General features: G+C 37.5%; 4 gene segments (V, D, J or C); 2 read left to right on the plus strand and 2 right to left on the minus strand.

Moving 5' to 3' along the window:
- The first annotated feature begins 1,947 nt into the window (after positions 1-1,947).
- On the plus strand, positions 1,948-2,316 carry LOC310936139 (Ig kappa chain V region K-25-like). The segment is given in 1 exon: positions 1,948-2,316.
- Positions 2,317-7,555: 5,239 nt separating this feature from the next.
- On the minus strand, positions 7,556-9,453 carry LOC310936140 (Ig lambda-2 chain C region-like). The segment is given in 3 exons: positions 9,273-9,453; positions 8,785-8,862; positions 7,556-7,975 (listed from the first exon to the last, which is right to left on the minus strand).
- Positions 9,454-9,483: 30 nt separating this feature from the next.
- LOC310936141 (Ig kappa chain V region K16-167-like) lies at positions 9,484-9,843 on the plus strand. The segment is given in 1 exon: positions 9,484-9,843.
- Positions 9,844-11,014: 1,171 nt separating this feature from the next.
- Positions 11,015-12,836, minus strand: LOC310936142 (Ig lambda-2 chain C region-like). The segment is given in 3 exons: positions 12,656-12,836; positions 12,181-12,258; positions 11,015-11,434 (listed from the first exon to the last, which is right to left on the minus strand).
- Positions 12,837-23,635: the final 10,799 nt, after the last annotated feature.

The raw sequence follows: 23,635 nt of genomic DNA on the forward strand, positions 1-23,635 counted from the left end.
AGTAAAAGCAGTAGCAGAGAGTCAGTGAGTCAGGTCAGGACTAGGAACACTGGTCTGTCCTCAGTGTCTCTGAGAGAATCTGGGAGCCCTGGGTGGCCTCACAGGTCACAGAGCCCACCTTCCTCCACTGGTCAGCAGAAAGCCTCAGGATGCTGCTCCAGCTGTAGAGACCGTCCTTCTCCAGCAGCCCACGACTCATGCTCTGCTCCCAGCTGCTGCTGCTGCTGCTGCTGCCGTCCAACTTCCAGGACAGAGTCCAGTCTGAGGGGAAGCCCTTGTTGGCCAGACACATGAGCGTGGCCTTCCCCTGCTGCAGCTCCTCACTGGAGGGCGGCAGCACCGTCAGGGTGGGACGGACGTCACCTAGGAGACAACAGTCAGTTTAGAGCACAGAGAGGACACAGCTGTCGGTTGAACGCCACACACTCGGACATGTTTCTGTGTGAGAGCTGATTTTGTGCCACATGGTTTTTCTGCTCCACCAGTCACATGGTTTCACTTCGCTTTAAGAAGCCTCTCATGCACATCAGCACAGAGACAATCATCAAACACTTTGACCTGAAGAAATGTAGAAAAACTACACTGGAAACTGACTTTGACAACATTTGTAACATTTCTAATCCAAATCATCAAACATCTGGAGACTGAAACTCTTGAGTTTTAAATACAAGTAAATACAGAAATGACTTCAAACAACATGTAACACAATATATTACAGATTTTCAACATGTTCAAATCTCATCTTTATCTTCACTGTGTTAAGTTGCTTCTGAATCTCAAGTCATGTTAAACAAATAAAGTGTTGATGGAATTAAAAAAATTATAAGTGAAATTTCCAGTTTTAAACTCCAGCCTAACATGAATATGTAAAGTAAGATTGCAAAATATTTCTCATCAAAAATATTAAATATACTTTAGAGTTCATGGAAAACATGAACAAAAATATAAAATATTGTAAAAACATATCAAATCTTGTTCGTTTAGAATTCAGACAGTATTGATAAAACTTTTTAAATCACTGCTAAACAAAACTGAATTAAAACTGAATTGAAGTTTTAAGATACAAACATAATCTTGACAGGACTGTGTCGAGTAAAATTGCTCAAAGTTCAGCTACAGAATGAAATAAAAACATCAATATTTAAAAAATATAAAATTACATTAAAGTGAGATTTGACCTACAGCAAACCATTTAAAATTGGATAATTACACAAATATTGTTATGATCGTATTAGAGAAAAACTTACTTCCAACTTCCAGTCTGGTTCCTCCACCAAACGTCCACCACAGTGATTCAAAGTCTCTGAGGCGTCGTACAAAAACCTCTGAGCGTAGAGACACACGTGTCTGTGACTGTGAAACAAACAAACTCACCAGAATGAGTCTGTTTGTAAAGATTTATCAGCTGATTTTAAAATCTGAAGATGAAGAACAATCACAGATTTTACTAAATTAAGTCATTTTTTAAAAGTGATATATTCAATTTAAGAAGCTGATATTAAAAGATGACATTGTAAATGTTCTCACTGCAGGACTAATAAAGGACCATCTTATCTTAAAAAATATGAGAAAATAAAATCTCAGATAAAATTAAAATCTAAAAGTGTCATCACATCCTGATCAATCCTCTGATAAAGTGATTGATAAATTGATCGACAGGATGATGAAATCGATGAAAGTCCCTGCTGGAGTCAGTCAGAGCATTTCCATAGAGAGTGACTTTGCATCAGCAGCACCATGCTCCAGTGCTCTGGGACACTTTATAGTCCTGACAGTTGAAGACTGGAGGACTGACAGCTGTCCTTCATGACAACACAAGACACAGAAATCATGACTTTGACCTCCGTCCTCATCTGGACTCTCCTCTGCTGCTGCTTCACAGGTAAAGTCCAGAGAGTCAAACTCCTCTGTCAACATCTGTCCCTCTGAAATGAAGCCGACAAAACCATGACTCTGCTTTATGTCTCTGTCTCTGTGTCCTCAGAGTCCAGAGGACAGGTCACAGTGACTCAGTCTGGAGCAGTGACATCTGCTGTGGGAGGATCTGCCACCATCACATGTACAACCAGTCAGAATGTTTATGTTAGTGGCAGCAGCCACTACCTACACTGGTACCAACAGAGAGATGGAGAAACTCCTAAACTCCTTATTTACTATGCTTCCACTCGAGCATCAGGGATTCCAGGTCGTTTTACAGGCAGTGGATCACATTCTTCCTTCACTCTGACCATCAGTGGAGTCCAGGCTGAAGATGCTGCAGTTTACTACTGTCAGAGTTATCACTACATCAACAGCAAAGATGTGTTCACACAGTGAAAAAGCCTCGTACAAAAACCTCCTTCAGTGAAAGAGAACAGAAACTGAAATGACTGCAGAGACTGATACAGTTCACTGAGGACACACACCAGTGATTTAATACACTTTATTACACTGTTTCAGTGAAGCTCACTTGTTTATAAGTGATTATACATTATTATTGGTTAATAATAAGTTATTTGCCTCATTATCTTTACATTTTCATTCAAACTCAGTTTGATTCACAAAGAAAATCCATCAGCAGCTCAGAGATTATTTAACTCGCATCATTAATAAATCAGTCTTTATGCTGATGATGTTCTATGATACATGGAAAACATCCACATTTTGAATTTTCTTTTATTATTAATCTGATCACTCTTGTTTATTTATTTATTTATTTTTGTTGGGTGGGGGGTTTTCCTCTTGTTTTAAATGTGCAAGAAACATTTTCATTTATTTTGGAATCAACATTAAAGCTAAAAAGATTTTTACTCTTAATTTAGAGATCATTTGGAAAGTTTGGATTATTCCCTATTATATTTGACGTAAACAGAGAAAATAAATGTTTTCACTTGTTTCTCAATCAGAGCAGCTGTTTTAACTTTATTATTTTTGTTTAAATAGAAAACATCTGAATTTATGATCTAACACTTTGTTGATTTGAGGTTTTTCACATCAGTCATTCCACATTCTTATCTCTGATCAAAGAGAAAAAAAATAACATTACTGATGAGATGCTTCAAATAATTGTATTGTGTATTTAACATGAACATTCTTCCATGACAGAATTTACTCCAGACTTTCAGTTGTTTTCTGGTGATCAAATGTTTTCTACTCTATAGTTTCTAACATTTATTCCTGCTCATGTTGCAGAGAATGTCCACAGTCACATGTGTCAGTGGTGATGGACACAGCACATCGGTGCTGCTCACAGTTAACTAAAGACATCAGCTCATCTGATTAATCTGTTATTCCCTTAATTACAACTAAACTAAAGCTCTTCTACAAAAAGATTGAGACCACGGAGTGAAAACAATTAAAAGTGCGCCGTTAAGAGTTGTTAACACTAAGATCTACTCGGATCCCCTGCACGTCATCGTGACTGTACTCGATCCTCGTCATAAAGATTATTATTGGAAGTTAAGACAAAACTGCGTGTAGAGAAATAGTCCAGGCTGTGCTGATACGGAAAGATCGCTTGGAGGAAAAGCTCAAAGCGAAGCAGCAACGCACAACGCAGCAGAGAGAGAGAGAGAAGCCACAGTGCAGGTGCGGTGCGCAGAAAAAAAGGCCCGTCTGCACCAGATGAGGGGGCGCACTCTATAATATAATATACTATAATTGCAATGCCTTGACTTTAGTGAGGTAAGCACACACAGTCCCTGCCATAACAAAATTAGAAAAAAAAAAAAAAAAACAACGGTACAGAATTAGCACAATAACTTATTTCGGTTTTTCCGTTTCGGCCAACTGTTTCCTGATTTTCGGTGCATCCCTAGTTACATTGCTCTTGCCAATAAAGACATTTCATGTTCATGTGTTCCCCCGGCTGCTTCCCAAAGTAGATGTTTTCTGTAATACAGAGTTCTGTAATTTTTTGAGTTACTTGGCCTTACTCCATGAGTCATCATAATGGTCCTTCAAAAAGCCTCAGAATGCCCCATTTTTACCTCAAATTTTCAAATGCTCCACACCAACCCGCCTCCGCTCCCTCGCCATGTACTCTCCATAGTGAAATTTGGTAACGCTTTCTTTTACAGTCCCCTAATTACCAGGTATTTACCTGGTAAATTCATGGTAACACCAAAGTGTTACTAGGTAATTACCAATGGTAATAAGAAAGTAAATACAGTTGAACTGTTGCCAAAATACTGGGCATTTACCTGGTAACTATATAGTTAATTATAGCGTGTTATTACTGCTGTTAATAAGAAGGTATGTACAGCTAAACTATGGCAAAACTGTGGTAAATGTAAGTGTATTATTGGGTTATAAACTGGTAATAAGCAGGTACCTACAGTCCCCTAATTACTAGCTATTTACCCAAGGGGTAATCTAACAAACCTTACCCTAAAAATGTGTGTAATTACATGGAAACAAGCTTGGCTTTCTTTTACAGTACAGTTTTACTTTACTTACCAAGTACATTACCGTGCATTACCCAGTATTTTGGCAACGGTTTCACTGTATTTACTGATCTTATTACCCTTGGTAATTACCTAGCAACACTTAAGTGTTACCATGAATTTACCAGCTAAATACCAGGTAATTAGGGGACTGTAAAAGAAAGCGTTACCTGAAATTTTAATAGAAAAACCCCTGACACCCTTACAACACACGCGCCTACATGTCCTACATTAGTCGGCTCCGTGGTGGTCATGGCCCAGAGGAGCCGCGGTGGGGTGTCCCTTATTTTCATTTCTGAAAGGTGGCAACCCTATATGTGGGGTTTGGGTCACATGGTCACGGGAAGTAAGTTAGAAGGGCTGATTCACCTGCAGCAGGAGAGGAGAGAGGTAGCCGTAATTTTAGTTGACCGTCGTTAAGAAAGCCAGCTCTGTCCTTGGATGTCCCCTGGAACCAGTGGAGGTGGTGGGAGAGAGGAGAATGGCTACCAAGCTATCATCTCTGATGGACAACCTCTCCCACCCCCTGCAGAACACCATCGCAGCACTGGGCAGCTCCTTCAGTCACAGACTAAAACATCCAAAATGTCTGAAGGAGCGTTATCGCAGGTCGTTCCTCCCTGCAGCTGTTAGACTGTACAACAAGTACTGCTCTAAGTAGACCCCACACACACACACACACACACACACACTCCTCTCTCCATGTGCAATATACTGTTAATTCTCATTGGTGTAATATACTGTATATATTTTTTCATAATGTAAACTTTTTTTGAAGTGCAATATATTGTCATTTTTCATACTGTCAAATTTTTTTATACTGTAGTGTTCTCATCAGTGCAATATCCTTATCCTTATTTATTATCCTTATTTAATAGCTCAGCCTTGTTTCCGTACACTATAAATACCATGTGCATACTGTGTATATTCTGCAGACCGGTTGTAATGTACATTCTATTTTTAAACCTATTTTTATAGTCAGTGTTAATATCTTTATATATTGTACTTTATAGATTCTATTTCTTTTTGGTAATGCATGTTTATTATTTATTATCCTTATCCTTACTGTCTTGCTGCTGTAACACTGTAAATTTCCCCACTGCGGGACGAATAAAGGACTTCTTATCTTATCTTATCTTTCAAATATGATTGTCTAAATACACATGCCAACAGGGTACACGTTTTCTATCTAATATGCGAGTGTAATTGGAAGACCGCTGTAGCTCTTTTGTCAGGATTCGTTTAGCCTGGACCCGGAAGCAGACGGAGACGGGAGCATATTTCAAAACAAAAGATATTTATTATAAAATACAAACAAAAAGCGACTTCCAAAACGAGGGGAAGCGGTAGGGGATAGTTAGCGAGACAGGTGGAAAGAATGTCCTTGCAGCTACTGCGAGGGTGGCTCGGCAGGGTGGCAGAGTTCCAGCGTGGAACAAACTCACGGGTTTGGAAATGAAGATCCCAGGAGCGTAGGGAAACAGGAACAACCAGTGAGTTCGTGGAACGGCAGGAGACGTGGCAACCTGGAGCGAGGACAGGCAGGTAAGTATCTGGAGAAGGTAAGTTCAGCGAGCAAACGAGAAGCATGTCTTTACCCATGTACGTGAGAAAGCGATCTGACGCCGGTGAAGAGGAACGGCTCCGTCTTTAAGCCCCGCTGATTACTCATCTGGAGCAGGTGAGGCGGAGCCGCGCAGGTGTAGTCAATCACCGGCGTCTTGGAGGAAGTGGGTCAGCCACGCCCCCTGCTGAGTCAGAGTGTGGGAGGAAAAGAGCAGCAGCAGCAAAACAAAAACACTAACAATAAAATTGAGAGGAAGGTGCAGGTGAGATCGTGACATCTTTTCCTTCATTAAATACCTGTGAAAACGTACCTGGACTCAGTGTGCTTCTATGTGTCGGCAGCAGCGCGTCATACAAATACACAGGACCTATTCTCTACCTCTCAAGCGACTTCAAGGGATTGGAAAGCCGCAACAGTGCAATGTGTAGTTTTTTTAAAAAGTTTTTTCAAAGTTATTTACAGCATTTTATTTTTTCTATTTATTTATATTGTCTTATAATGTGGGTTCTTTACAATGTAATGTTTATATTTTACTGTTTGTATAGGTTTTTACAAGTTATTTACAGTATTTTATTGTTCTTTACATTTATATTTTCACATACTTTATTTATCTCTCCGTTCCTACAACAATATAAAGAGAAAATTAGAATTGTTCTGGCATATTTACGAATGGTAATTAATCGTGATTAATCCACAGCTACCCTGTGATTAATCTGATTAAAAATTTTAATCTTTTCACAGCCCTATTTAAAATACAACTTATAATAATTATACTTTGCAAACAGATTGGAACAAATCACTCCAATCTAACACCAACATGTAAAATAAATTAATTGGATTTCAGTGCATTTTTTAGAGTTTTTCTTGGAAAAACAAATGTGTATATTTGCCAAAATAATACTCATGAAAGGAATTTACATTTATAAAAGAATAGGAAGGAATAAAATGAGCCCAATTAAACCTTCCACAATTTTAATTTTTAAAAAGAATAATAGTAAAATAAATCAAAACATCATAGATATAAAAGGACATCATGTTGAAGCAAATTGTATTTTTCCTCTAAATAACAAATAAACTCAAAGACTTTTTTCTTTTCCAAACTTTGAAATAAAGATTTCAACAAACTGAAAAGTGATTTGATTCTCTAATAATTGAAAAATGATTTGTAAAATTGGGATAATTTTATCTATTATTTGACAAGTTGATGAAATATATATTGAATGTGTAGTCACGTTATTTTATTAATCTATACAAACATGAACATAAATCAATAGCTATCTATGTTATGTGATTTAATCAGTCCAACCCAAGACTTATGATTTACTTTTTTCATCTTAATTTGTGTTGATGATATAACATTTATTTTTTCCTGACATTTTAAAAAGTCATTTGTAAATTGTTGATTATTTATTTCTCTAAAGTTGTTTAAAATGACATTCACTGATCATGTTTGTTCATCCTATTTCACCCTGGTGTCATTAAAATGTCACTTCATAATAACAAGTCCATGGAAACCTTTTAATGAAAACAAACTTTATTAAGTGAAAAAGTGTAAAGAGTCAGGATCATCATGAGCGAGAAGTTTTCAAACTTTAAATTGTGAAAAGAGACAGAAATGCAGAGTAAAAGCAGTAGCAGAGAGTCAGTGAGTCAGGTCAGGACTAGGAACACTGGTCTGTCCTCAGTGTCTCTGAGAGAATCTGGGAGCCCTGGGTGGCCTCACAGGTCACAGAGCCCACCTTCCTCCACTGGTCAGCAGAAAGCCTCAGGATGCTGCTCCAGCTGTAGAGACCGTCCTTCTCCAGCAGCCCACGACTCATGCTCTGCTCCCAGCTGCTGCTGCTGCTGCTGCTGCCGTCCAACTTCCAGGACAGAGTCCAGTCTGAGGGGAAGCCCTTGTTGGCCAGACACATGAGCGTGGCCTTCCCCTGCTGCAGCTCCTCACTGGAGGGCGGCAGCACCGTCAGGGTGGGACGGACGTCACCTAGGAGACAACAGTCAGTTTAGAGCACAGAGAGGACACAGCTGTCGGTTGAACGCCACACACTCGGACATGTTTCTGTGTGAGAGCTGATTTTGTGCCACATGGTTTTTCTGCTCCACCAGTCACATGGTTTCACTTCGCTTTAAGAAGCCTCTCATGCACATCAGCACAGAGACAATCATCAAACACTTTGACCTGAAGAAATGTAGAAAAACTACACTGGAAACTTTTACAACATTTGTAACATTTCTAATCCAAATCATCAAACATCTGGAGACTGAAACTCTTTAGTTTTAAATACAAGTGAATAAAGAAATGACTTCAAACAACATGTAACACAATAGATTACAGATTTTCAACATGTTCAAATCTCATCTTTATCTTCACTGTGTTAAGTTGCTTCTGAATCTCAAGTCATGTTAAACTCCAGTCTAAGATGAATATGTAAAGCAAATTTGAAAATACTTCTCATCAAATCATTCAAAAATATTAAATATACTTTACTCTTCATGGAAAACGTGAAAAAAAATCTAATCTTCATGTAGAGTTCAGACAGTAAAGACAAAACTTTTTAAATCACCTCAAAACTAAGCAAATTCAAAACTGAATTGAAGTTTTATGATACAAACATAATCTTGACAGGACTGTGTCGAGTAAAATTGCTCAGAGTTCAGCTCCAGAATGAAGGAGACAAAATAAAAACATCAATATTTAAAAAAGAAAATAAAGTGAGATTTGACCTACAGCAAACCATTTAAAATTGGATAATTACACAAATATTGTTATGATCGTATTAGAGAAAAACTTACTTCCAACTTCCAGTCTGGTTCCTCCACCAAACGTGAGCCACAGTGATTCAAAGTCTCTGAGGCGTCGTACAAAAACCTCTGAGTGTAGAGACACACGTGTCTGTGACTGTGAAACAAACAAACTCACCAGAATGAGTCTGTTTGTAAAGATTTATCAGCTGATTTTAAAATCTGATGATGAAGAACAATCACAGGTTTTACTAAATGAAGTCATTTTTAAAAGTGATATATTCAATTTAAGAAGCTGATATTAAAAGATGACATTGTAAATGTCCTCACTGCAGGACTAATAAAGGACCATCTTATCTTAAAAAATATGAGAAAATAAAATCTCAGATAAAAATAAAGTTGAAAAGTGTCATCACATCCTGATCAATCCTCTGATAAAGTGATTGATAAATTGATCGACAGGATGATGAAATTGATGAAAGTCCCTGCTGGAGTCAGTCAGAGCATTTCCATAGAGAGTGACTTTGCATCAGCAGCACCATGCTCCAGTGCTCTGGGACACTTTATAGTCCTGACAGTTGAAGACTGGAGGACTGACAGCTGTCCTTCATGACAACACAAGACACAGAAATCATGACTTTGACCTCCGTCCTCATCTGGACTCTCCTCTGCTGCTGCTTCACAGGTAAAGTCCAGAGAGTCAAACTCCTCTGTCAACATCTGTCCCTCTGAAATGAAGCCGACAAAACCATGACTCTGCTTTATGTCTCTGTCTCTGTGTCCTCAGAGTCCAGAGGACAGGTCACAGTGACTCAGTCTGGAGCAGTGACATCTGCTGTGGGAGGATCTGCCACCATCACATGTACAACCAGTCAGAATGTTTATAACAACAACTACCTACACTGGTACCAACAGAGAGATGGAGAAACTCCTAAACTCCTTATTTACCAAGCTTCCACTCGAGCATCAGGGATTCCAGGTCGTTTTACAGGCAGTGGATCACATTCTTCCTTCACTCTGACCATCAGTGGAGTCCAGGCTGAAGATGCTGCAGTTTACTACTGTCAGAGTCTTCACTCCATCAACAGCATCTATGTGTTCACACAGTGAAAAAGCCTCGTACAAAAACCTCCTTCAGTGAAAGAGAACAGAAACTGAAGTGACTGCAGAGACTGATACAGTTCACTGAGGACACACACCAGTGATTTAATACACTTTATTCCATTATTATGTACATTATACAATAATTTAAAATGTAAAATGGTTAAGTATTTTGTTCTAATTCTCCTTTATTTGTTGAAAAACATTTTAATTCAACAGAAAAACCATCAGCAGCTTCTTTAACTCACATCATTAATAAATCAGCCTCTATGCTGATGACGTCCTATGATACATGGAAAACATCCACATTTTCTATAACCACTCATGTTTATGTATTTATTTATTTATTTGTTTGTGTTGTTGTTAATGTGCAACAAACATTTAAGATATTTTATAATATTCTTTACGTCACATGAAACTGAGCTCAAAGACTATTTCAGTTACAATAGAACTTATGATAATTATACTCATAATTATATGTTGCAAACAGTTATTTGTATTCACTAGCACTAGTTTCTTTATTTTCTATAGATATTTCAAATTGCTTTCATGCCATGTGACCCAATCGCTCCAATCTAAGCCCAAAACACTTTAACACTTTTTTAAAAGAATAATAGTTTAATAAATGAAAACATCATCGATATAAAATTGTAATCTTTATTCTAAATAACAAATAAACTCAAACACTCTCTTTTCCAAAATTAGAAATCAACATTTCTGAAAATGTTCAAAGTGATTTGATTCTCCAATAATTCAGATGTGATTTGAAAATAGGGATTTTTTTTATCTATATTTGACAAGTTGATACAACATATATTTAATGTGTATGCACATTATTTTATTAATGTGTGCAAACAAATAAACTTTTTTTTTTTTTTCAATAGCTATCATGTTATGTGATTTAATCAGTCTAATCCAATAGTTTTGATTTACTTTTTTCATCTTCATTTGTGTGGATGATATAACATTTCTTTTCTCCTGACATTTTAAAAAGTCATTTGTAAATTGTTGATGATTTATATCTATAAAGTTGTTTAAATGACATTCACTGATCATGTTTGTTCATCCTATTTCACCCTGGTGTCATTAAAATGTCACTTCATAATAACAAGTCCATGGAAACATGTTTTTTTAATGAAAACGAACAAGTTTATTATGTGAAAAAGTGTAAAGAGTCAGGATCATCATGAGCGAGAAGTTTTCAAACTTTAAATTGTGAAAAGAGACAGAAATGCAGAGTAAAAGCAGTAGCAGAGAGTCAGTGAGTCAGGTCAGGACTAGGAACACTGGTCTGTCCTCAGTGTCTCTGAGAGAATCTGGGAGCCCTGGGTGGCCTCACAGGTCACAGAGCCCACCTTCCTCCACTGGTCAGCAGAAAGCCTCAGGATGCTGCTCCAGCTGTAGAGACCGTCCTTCTCCAGCAGCCCACGACTCATGCTCTGCTCCCAGCTGCTGCTGCTGCTGCTGCTGCCGTCCAACTTCCAGGACAGAGTCCAGTCTGAGGGGAAGCCCTTGTTGGCCAGACACATGAGCGTGGCCTTCCCCTGCTGCAGCTCCTCACTGGAGGGCGGCAGCACCGTCAGGGTGGGACGGACGTCACCTAGGAGACAACAGTCAGTTTAGAGCACAGAGAGGACACAGCTGTCGGTTGAACGCCACACACTCGGACATGTTTCTGTGTGAGAGCTGATTTTGTGCCACATGGTTTTTCTGCTCCACCAGTCACATGGTTTCACTTCGCTTTAAGAAGCCTCTCATGCACATCAGCACAGAGACAATCATCAAACACTTTGACCTGAAGAAATGTAGAAAAACTACACTGGAAACTGACTTTGACAACATTTGTAACATTTCTAATCCAAATCATCAAACATCTGGAGACTGAAACTCTTTAGTTTTAAATACAAGTGAATAAAGAAATGACTTCAAACAACATGTAACACAATAGATTACAGATTTTCAACATGTTCAAATCTCATCTTTATCTTCACTGTGTTAAGTTGCTTCTGAATCTCAAATCATGATAACAAACACATAACAAATAAATGTATGTAATACTTTAGTGTTCATGGAAAACGTGAACAAAAATATTAAATATTGTAAAAGCATATCAAATCTTGTTCGTGTCACAAAGTTAAAACTAAATTGAAGTTTTATGATACAAACATAATCTTGACAGGACTGTGTCGAGTAAAATTGCTCAGAGTTCAGCTCCAGAATGAAGGAGACAAAATAAAAAAATCAATATTTTAAAAAGATAATAAAGTGAGATTTGACCTACAACAAACCATTTAAAATTGGATAATTACACAAATATTGTTATGATCGTATTAGAGAAAAACTTACTTCCAACTTCCAGTCTGGTTCCTCCACCAAACGTCCACCACAGTGATTCAAAGTCTCTGAGGCGTCGTACAAAAACCTCTGAGTGTAGAGACACACGTGTCTGTGACTGTGAAACAAACAAACTCACCAGAATGAGTCTGTTTGTAAAGATTTATCAGCTGATTTTACAACAGTCACAGGTTTTACTAAATGAAGTAATTTTTTTAAAAGTGATATATTACATTTAAGAAGCTGATATTAAAAGATGACATTGTAAATGTCCTCACTGCAGGACTAATAAAGGACCATCTTATCTTAAAAAATATGAGAAAATAAAATCTCAGATAAAAATAAAATCAAAAAGTGTCATCACATCCTGATCAATCCTCTGATAAAGTGATTGATAAATTGATCGACAGGATGATGAAATTGATGAAAGTCCCTGCTGGAGTCAGTCAGAGCATTTCCATAGAGAGTGACTTTGCATCAGCAGCACCATGCTCCAGTGCTCTGGGACACTTTATAGTCCTGACAGTTGAAGACTGGAGGACTGACAGCTGTCCTTCATGACAACACAAGACACAGAAATCATGACTTTGACCTCCGTCCTCATCTGGACTCTCCTCTGCTGCTGCTTCACAGGTAAAGTCCAGAGAGTCAAACTCCTCTGTCAACATCTGTCCCTCTGAAATGAAGCCGACAAAACCATGACTCTGCTTTATGTCTCTGTCTCTGTGTCCTCAGAGTCCAGAGGACAGGTCACAGTGACTCAGTCTGGAGCAGTGACATCTGCTGTGGGAGGATCTGCCACCATCACATGTACAACCAGTCAAAATGTTTATGTTAGTGGCAGCAGCCACTTCCTATCCTGGTACCAACAGAGAGATGGAGAAACTCCTAAACTCCTTATTTACTATGCTTCCACTCGAGAATCAGGGATTCCAGGTCGTTTTACAGGCAGTGGATCACATTCTTCCTTCACTCTGACCATCAGTGGAGTCCAGGCTGAAGATGCTGCAGTTTACCACTGTCAGAGTGTTCACTACATCAACAGCATCTATGTGTTCACACAGTGAAAAAGCCTCGTACAAAAACCTCCTTCAGTGAAAGAGAACAGAAACTGAAGTGACTGCAGAGACTGATACAGTTCACTGAGGACACACACCAGTGATTTAATAAAGTTTTTTTCAACTGTTTTGTACATTAATACAGTAATTTAAAATGTCCAATTGACATGGTTAAGTAATTTTGTTTTAATGCTTCTCATGTTTTCAAAACATTTTTTATTCAATAGAAAAACCATCAGCAGCTTCTTTAACTCACATTATTAATATATCAGCCTCTATGCTGATGATGTTCTATGATACATACAAATGTTTTTAATATTTTCTTTGTTTTAACCCAATCACCCTTGTTTTATATATACATATTATACATAAAAAACAACTCATAATTTAGAGCTAATCTGGAAAGTATGGATTTTGTTCCCTATTATATTTGACGAAAAGAGAGAAAATAAATTGATAGGTTTGTAGTTTTTCAATCAGAGCAGCCGTTTTAACTTTATTAATTGATTTTAATTGAAAACATCTGAATTTATGAACTCTCACTTTGATAATTAGATGTTTTTCTCATCAGTCATTGCACATTCTTAGCTCTGATAAAAGATAAAGAATTTACTCCAGACTTTCAGTTGTTTTCTGGTAATCAAATGTTTTCTACTCTATAGTTTCTAACATTTATTCCTGCTCATGTTGCAGAGAATGTCCACAGTCACATGTGTCAGTGGTGATGGACACAGCAGGACATGTTGAGGACAGCTGCACTTGACTGACTCTGTGTGTTTGCATATGTGTCCTCCCTCTTTGTTCTTGGCCGTTAAGAGTCCAGTGTTGATCAGTGAGTGTCCAGGTCTTTCAGAGACACTGACTCACCAGCAGCACAATGATGATGATGTGTGTGACTCTACTGCTGCTCACTCTGGAGCTCCTTGTTCAGGGTGAGACTCTCTGGTGAAAACCTGATGGAGAAACCTGATCTTCTGTCTCTTTTCCACGTTAAAGAAACAATCATCTTCTGTTTGGACGTCGATCTTCGTCCTCCAGCTTTGATTTGTCTCAGTAACGTTTCTCCTGTTTGATATGTTTTCAGGTTCATCAGGAGACATCACCATGACTCAGTCTCCTGGATCTCTGTCTCCTTCTCCAGGACAGACTGTCTCTATCAAATGTAAATCCAGTCAACTTATAGGTGATGATGTTAACTGGTACCTGCAGAAACCTGCACAACCTCCTAAACTCCTGATTGAAGATACAACAAATCGTCAGTCTGGAGTTCCAGATCGCTTCAGTGCAACTTATCATCAGACTGACTTCACTCTGACCATCAGAGATGTTCAGACTGAAGATGGAGGAGTTTATTACTGTCAGCAGCATAACAGCTTCCCGTTCACACAGTGATAAAACGTGGTACAAAAACCTCCCTCAGCTGCAGAGGAACTGATGTGACTCAACAGCTGCACACACACTAAAATATCACAGCAGACGATGAACATCTTTCTCACAGTTACACTGAACATTTAAACATGACAATAACACCTTTAATCATAAAAGTGCTGAGTTTGAGGTCAAGTCTTTGAGTTGACATGTGAGTGAAGAAGAGAATATTAGAGGAATTTGTCCAATGATTTTATTTCCAACAAACATCAACAGTGTTGAACTACTTCACTAAACATTTACTCAATTATATGAACTTTATTTAGAAACTACACTGGTACATGGATTTGATATTTTCTTATTACACACACTAGTGATTTAAAAAGGTTTATTTAACTATTTTGTATGTTAATATAATTTTAAATGTCCACTAGACAGGGTCAAGTTATTCCTTTTAATATTCTTCAAGTTTGTTACATATACATATGTTACACCTTTAAGAATGAGAGGAGGCTCACTCTTGGTATAGCACATTTATTTCCTGTAGAAAATATGAAAACAGTTCAGGTCAGGAGCTGTAGCATGTACACGTAACTCGTTCATCACGTACTGGCTTCTACTTCTACTATAGCGTCAGCTACTCATATTTTCTTATACCTCTTAAACAATTATTGTTGATAACAGTACACGAATAAACTACACAGAAGGCAACTCTTCGTACTGTACTTTACTCACTATTGCTCTCACCACTGCTTTGAGTTAATACCACTGTTAAATACTCACATATGTTTGCTTACTACAACAAGGAAGTACTTAGCAAGTGACCTTAGCTTTTTCAATGTCAAATTACACTTTTAACATATACACACAGGTAAGTAATGCATAAATTCAAATTACATGAATGAAACACATGACAATAACAAATTACTAATTCCACATTACTCCAGGCTGAATAATCTATGAACTTACCCATTTAACAGAACTAGCTTTTAACCCACAGTCAGTTACTGTGTTAATTTCAGATTCCAATTAACGTTTTAAACACTGGCTATTTATCATAACTTTGTGGAATGGTCCTTTAACCAACATGACTGGGGCGACATACACTCAGAATGTGGCGTTAGCATTTACCGGCGATTAGCATTAGCCTAGCCTGTTAAACAATAAACACGGTTAATACTGTTTCCTATCACATTCACTTGGTTCATCCAGTTTCACATTGCTTATTCTCACTAGTGTCTTAATCACATATATCGCTCAACATGTCTTTCACTCATTACAGCTCACACATAAATGTAGTAGCTTGTGATTAGCGACCAGAGTCATTACTATCTACTTCTGCCTTCTAAAACATCAGAGGCGGCACACATACACACTCATAACATGGCCAAATTCAATATTGCTTAATGTCACAGTTGTTAACTAAAGCTCTGATGAAATAAATGACTGATGTCTATTACCCAGGTGCTGATTACAAACAGCTTACCTGTAGAAAATATGAAAACAGTTCAGGTCAGGAGCTGTAGCATGTACACGTAACTCGTTCATCACGTACTGGCTTCTACTTCTACTATAGCGTCAGCTACTGATACGCAGTCAAGTGCAACGCTTAGAGCGCCCTCTGCTGACGAAGCTGAGTTAAGCAGGACTTATCTCACTCATTAAAAACACATTAATCAGGATACCTTATATTATAGACAATCAAGACAGTAGTTTACTCATGTTTTCAGGCTTTAGCTTCACTCAGTTCAAAATTTAAAGGGGGGGGGCAAATAATTATCTGTCTTAAAACACACACAGTGCCACACATACATAAATACTTTTAATTCAAATAAAAATCCACCAGCAGCTCAGAAATTCTTTAATTCACATGATTACTAAATCAGCCTCTGTGCTGATGACGTCCTATGATACTTGTAAAACATCCAAATGTTCTTTTATGTTTTATTCTCTTCACTTTTTTGGGGGGAGGTTCCTCTTGTTTTAAATGTGCAACAGACATTTTAATATATTTTGGAATCCACATTAAACCAAGTTGAGAAAATGTCATAACAACTCAATTTTTGTTCTCTTGATGATTTCAAAACATGGATTGTACTCTTTATTTGAACTTTGTATTGCTTTCTTTCAAGTTGACATGTGTGTTGCTGTTAGAAGTGTAAGCATATTAAAATCACAGAACATTAAATCTACCTTGTGGATGGAAAGTGCTTTATGAATGAAATTACATTACTTTCCATTTAAATATTATTTGCTTTCATAGTAAAGTATACAAAATGAAAATGTATGACTTGCTTCCATGTCATTTCCATTAATGCTGATGATATGATAATGTTCTTTAGTAGTATTTGAAAAGAAAAGTCAAATATTGAAAATGTCACTAAAGGTTGTTTAACATGGTCTTATCTTAATATTTTGGCTGATCTTATATTATTCTATCACTGATAAAAGTCAGTTTAAATCAGAAAATGTGTGAAAAGAAAAACTGACTCAAAGACATGTTTATTCTCAAAAAGGGTCAAATTAATCAAAATTATTAAGCAAGAAAATAGTGATTGATTTTTTATTTTTAGATGAAAGAAATGTAGAGAATAGAGAAAAACCAGTTGGAGTCAGTCAGAGCATTTCCATAGAGAGTGACTTTGCATCAGCAGCACCATGCTCCAGTGCTCTGGGACACTTTATAGTCCTGACAGTTGAAGACTGGAGGACTGACAGCTGTCCTTCATGACAACACAAGACACAGAAATCATGACTTTGACCTCCGTCCTCATCTGGACTCTCCTCTGCTGCTGCTTCACAGGTAAAGTCCAGAGAGTCAAACTCCTCTGTCAACATCTGTCCCTCTGAAATGAAGCCGACAAAACCATGACTCTGCTTTATGTCTCTGTCTCTGTGTCCTCAGAGTCCAGAGGACAGTTCACAGTGACTCAGTCTGGAGCAGTGACATCTGCTGTGGGAGGATCTGCCACCATCACATGTACAACCAGTCAGAATGTTTATGTTAGTGGCAGCAGCCACTACCTATCCTGGTACCAACAGAGAGATGGAGAAACTCCTAAACTCCTTATTTACGTTGCTTCCACTCGACAATCAGGGATTCCAGGTCGTTTTACAGGCAGTGGATCACATTCTTCCTTCACTCTGACCATCAGTGGAGTCCAGGCTGAAGATGCTGCAGTTTACTACTGTCAGAGTTTTCACTACATCAACAGCAAACATGTGTTCACACAGTGAAAAAGCCTCGTACAAAAACCTCCTTCAGTGAAAGAGAACAGAAACTGAAGTGACTGCAGAGACTGATACAGTTCACTGAGGACACACACCAGTGATTTAATACACTTTATTACACTGTTTCAGTGAAGCTCACTTGTTTATAAGTGATTATACATTTTTATTGGTTAATAATAAGTTATTTGTCTCATAGTTTTTACATTTTCATTCAAACTCAGTTTGATTCACAAAGAAAATCCATCAGCAGCTCAGAGATTATTTAACTCACATCATTAATAAATCAGCCTCTATGCTGATGATGTTCTATGATACATGGAAAACATCCACATTTTGAATTTTCTTTTATTATTAATCTGATCACTCTTGTTTATTTATTTATTTATTTTTGTTGGGTGGGGGGTTGTCCTCTTGTTTTAAATGTGCAAGAAACATTTTCATTTATTTTGGAATCAACATTAAACCTAAAAAGATTTTTACTCTTAATTTAGAGACCATTTGAAAAGTTTGGATTATTCCATATTATATTTGACGTAAACAGAGAAAATAAATGTTTTCACTTGTTTCTCAATCAGAGCAGCTGTTTTAACTTATTCATTTTGTTTTAATATAAAACATCCTAATTTATGATCTAACAATTTGTTAATTTGAGGTTTTTCACATCAGTCATTCCACATTCTTATCTCTGATCAAAGAGAAAAAAAATAACATCACTGATGAGATGCTTCAAATAATTGTATTGTGTATTTAACATGAACATTCTTCCATGACAGAATTGACTCCAGACTTTCAGTTGTTTTCTGGTAATCAAATGTTTTCTACTCTATAGTTTCTAACATTTATTCCTGCTCATGTTGCAGAGAATGTCCACAGTCACATGTGTCAGTGGTGATGGACACAGCAGGACATGTTGAGGACAGCTGCACTTGACTGACTCTGTGTGTTTGCATATGTGTCCTCCCTCTTTGTTCTTGGCCGTTAAGAGTCCAGTGTTGATCAGTGAGTGTCCAGGTCTTTCAGAGACACTGACTCACCAGCAGCACAATGATGATGATGTGTGTGACTCTACTGCTGCTCACTCTGGAGCTCCTTGTTCAGGGTGAGACTCTCTGGTGAAAACCTGATGGAGAAACCTGATCTTCTGTCTCTTTTCCACGTTAAAGAAACAATCATCTTCTGTTTGGACGTTGATCTTCGTCCTCCAGCTTTGATTTGTCTCAGTAACGTTTCTCCTGTTTGATATGTTTTCAGGTTCATCAGGAGACATCACCATGACTCAGTCTCCTGGATCTCTGTCTCCTTCTCCAGGACAGACTGTCTCTATCAAATGTAAATCCAGTCAACTTATAGGTGATGATGTTAACTGGTACCTGCAGAAACCTGCACAACCTCCTAAACTCCTGATTTATGATACAACTGCTCGTCAGTCTGGAGTTCCAGATCGCTTCAGTGCAACTTATCATCAGACTGACTTCACTCTGACCATCAGAGATGTTCAGACTGAAGATGGAGGAGTTTATTACTGTCAGCAGCAGAACAGCTACCCGTTCACACAGTGATAAAACGTGGTACAAAAACCTCCCTCAGCTGCAGAGGAACTGATGTGACTCAACAGCTGCACACACACTAAAATATCACAGCAGACGATGAACATCTTTCTCACAGTTACACTGAACATTTAAACATGACAATAACACCTTTAATCATAAAATCACTTCTATGTTTGACCACATGTTTCTACAGAGAATGTTTACGTGCTGAGTTTGAGGTCAAGTCTTTGAGTTGACATGTGAGTGAAGAAGAGAATATTAGAGGAATTTGTCCAATGATTTTATTTCCAACAAACATCAACAGTGTTGAACTACTTCACTAAACATTTACTCAATTATATGAACTCTATTTATATAGAAACTACACTGGTACATGGATTTAATATTTTCTTATTACACACACTAGTGATTTAAAAAGGTTTATTCAACTATTTTGTATGTTAATATAATTTTAAATGTCCACTAGACAGGGTCAAGTTATTCCTTTTAATATTCTTCAAGTTTGTTACATATACATACATAAATACTTTTAATTCAAATGAAAATCCACCAGCAGCTCAGAAATTCTTTAATTCACATGATTACTAAATCAGCCTCTGTGCTGATGACGTCCTATGATACTTGTAAAACATCCAAATGTTCTTTTATGTTTTATTCTCTTCACTTTTTTGGGGGGAGGTTCCTCTTGTTTTAAATGTGCAACAGACATTTAAATATATTTTGGAATCCACATTAAACCAAGTTGAGAAAATGTCATAACAACTAAATTTTTGTTCTCTTAAAGATTTCAAAACATGGATTGTACTCTTTATTTGAACTTTGTATTGCTTTCTTTCAAGTTGACATGTGTGTTGCTGTTAAAAGTGTATGCATATTAAAATCACAGAACATTAAATCTACCTTGTGGATGGAAAGTGCTTTATGAATGAAATTACCTCACTTTCCATTTAAATATTATTTGCTTTCATAGTAAAGTATACAAAATGAAAATGTATGACTTGCTTCCATGTCATTTCCATTAATGCTGATGATATGATAATGTTCTTTAGTAGTATTTGAAAAGAATGGTATAAGTAAAATATTGAAAATGTCACTAAAGGTTGTTTAACATGGTCTTATCTTAATATTTTGGCTGATCTAATATTATTCTATCACTGATAAAAGTCAGTTTAAATCAGAAAATTTGTGAAAAGAAAAACTGACTCAAAGACATGTTTATTCTCAAAAAGGGTCAAATTAATCAAAATTATTAAGCAAGAAAATAGTGATTGATTTTTTATTTTTAGACGACACAGAAATGTAGAGAATAGAGAAAAACCAGTTGGAGTCAGTCAGAGCATTTCCATAGAGAGTGACTTTGCATCAGCAGCACCATGCTCCAGTGCTCTGGGACACTTTATAGTCCTGACAGTTGAAGACTGGAGGACTGACAGCTGTCCTTCATGACAACACAAGACACAGAAATCATGACTTTGACCTCCGTCCTCATCTGGACTCTCCTCTGCTGCTGCTTCACAGGTAAAGTCCAGAGAGTCAAACTCCTCTGTCAACATCTGTCCCTCTGAAATGAAGCCGACAAAACCATGACTCTGCTTTATGTCTCTGTCTCTGTGTCCTCAGAGTCCAGAGGACAGGTCACAGTGACTCAGTCTGGAGCAGTGACATCTGCTGTGGGAGGATCTGCCACCATCACATGTACAACCAGTCAGAATGTTTATTATCATAGTAGCTACGGTCACTGCCTACACTGGTACCAACAGAGAGATGGAGAAACTCCTAAACTCCTTATTTACCTTGCTTCCACTCGAGAATCAGGGATTCCAGGTCGTTTTACAGGCAGTGGATCACATTCTTCCTTCACTCTGACCATCAGTGGAGTCCAGGCTGAAGATGCTGCAGTTTACTACTGTCAGAGTTATCACAACATCAACAGTAAACGTGTGTTCACACAGTGAAAAAGCCTCGTACAAAAACCTCCTTCAGTCAGAGTGAACAGAAACTGAAGTGACTGCAGAGACTGATACAGTTCACTGAGGACACACACCAGTGATTTAATACACTTTATTACACTGTTTCAATGAAGCTCACTTGTTTATAAGTGATTATACATTATTATTAGTTAATAATAAGTTATTTGTTTCATAGTCTTTACATTTTCATTCAAACTCAGTTTGATTCACAAAGAAAATCCATCAGCAGTTCAGAGATTATTTAACTCACATCATTAATAAATCAGCCTCTATGCTGATGATGTTCTATGATACATGGAAAACATCCAAGTTTTATATGATCACTCTTGTTTATTTATTTAGTAGTATTGTTGTTAATGTGCATAAAAAACATTTATATATATGTTGGAATCAACACATAATAACAAATGTCCATTAGACATGTTCAAGTTACATTTTTGTCTAATATTCTTCATGTCACATTAAACTCAGCTCACATACATTTTCATTTACAACTTTTATATTTACTACAAATAATCATAATTATACTTCGCAAACAGTATTTTTTTATTCACTATTAAGACTTTCTATATTTTATATAGATATTTACAAATTACTTTCATGTCATGTGACTCAATCTCTCCAATCTTAGGCCAAAATGTAGTGTAAATTTATTGGATTTGAGTGCATTTCAATAGTTTTTTCTAGAAAAACAAATGTGTCTATTTGCCAAAATAATATTTATAAAAGGCATTTACATCAAAGAACAGGAAGGAATAAAATGAGCCCAAATAAACCTTCCACAGTTTTAACACTTTTTTAAAAAGAATAATAGTAAAATAAAGTAAAACATCATCTAATAATTTTGATTATTATTAATTTGACAAGTGGATAAAATGTTAATTTAATGTGTATGCATGTGTTATTTTATGAATGTACACAAACATTAAAAACACTTTTCATGTTATGTGATATAATCAGTCCAATCCAAGACTTATGATTGACTTTTTTCATCTTCATTTGTGTGGATGATATCAAATGTCTTTTATCCTGACATTTTAAAAAATCATTTGTTAATTTGATCGACCCCAGTATGTGAGGACTCGGGATTGTGTGTCGGACATGGCTGTCTGCAGTACAGGGGCCCCACAGGGAACAGTTCTGGCTCCGTTCCTCTTCACCCTGTACACTGCAGACTTCTCCTACAACTCCCCCTCCTGTCACCTGCAGAAGTTCTCTGACGACTCTGCCATTGTCGGCCTCATCACAGACGATGATGACAGAGAGTACAGAGAACTTGTTCAGGATTTTGTGGACTGGTCCCTGCGGAACCGCCTCCAGCTCAACGCGGGGAAAACTAAGGAGCTGGTGGTGGATTTCCGCAGAAGACGACACTCTCCTCCATCGCCGGTGTGCATCCAGGAAAAGGACATAGAGATGGTGACATCTTACAAATACCTGGGTGTTCACCTTAACAATAAACTGGACTGGTCTGATCATGCTGCTGCGCTCTACAGGAAGGGTCAGAGCAGACTCTACCTGTTGAGGAAACTAAGGTCTTTTGGAGTGCAGGGAGAACTCCTGAAGACCTTCTACGACTCAGTAGTGGCATCAGCCATTTTTTACGCAGTGGTCTGCTGGGGCAGTGGCATCACAGCCGCAGACAGGAAGAGGCTGGACAGGCTGATTAAGAAAGCCAGCTCTGTCCTTGGATGTCCCCTGGAACCAGTGGAGGTGGTGGGAGAGAGGAGAATGGCTACCAAGCTATCATCTCTGATGGACAACCTCTCCCACCCCCTGCAGAACACCATCGCAGCACTGGGCAGCTCCTTCAGTCACAGACTAAAACATCCAAAATGTCTGAAGGAGCGTTATCGCAGGTCGTTCCTCCCTGCAGCTGTTAGACTGTACAACAAGTACTGCTCTAAGTAGACCCCACACACACACACACACACACACACACACACTCCACTCTCTATGTGCAATATACTGTTAATTCTCATTGGTGTAATATACTGCATATATTTTTTCATAGTGTAAATTTTTTTTAAGTGCAATATATTGTCATTTTTCATACTGTCAATTTTTTTATACTGTAGTTTTCTCATCAGTGCAATATCCTTATCCTTATTTAATATCCTTATTTAATAGCTCAGCCTTGTTTCCTTACACTATAAATACCATGTGCATACTGTGTATATTCTGCAGACCGGTTGTAATGTACATTATATTTTTAAACCTATTTTTATAGTCAGTGTTAATATCTTTATATATTGTACTTTATAGATTCTATTTCTTTTTGGTAATGCAT

This window comes from Microchirus variegatus (assembly GCF_963457635.1).
Source record: "Microchirus variegatus genome assembly, chromosome: 13".
NCBI classification, from domain to species: Eukaryota; Metazoa; Chordata; class Actinopteri; order Pleuronectiformes; family Soleidae; genus Microchirus; species Microchirus variegatus.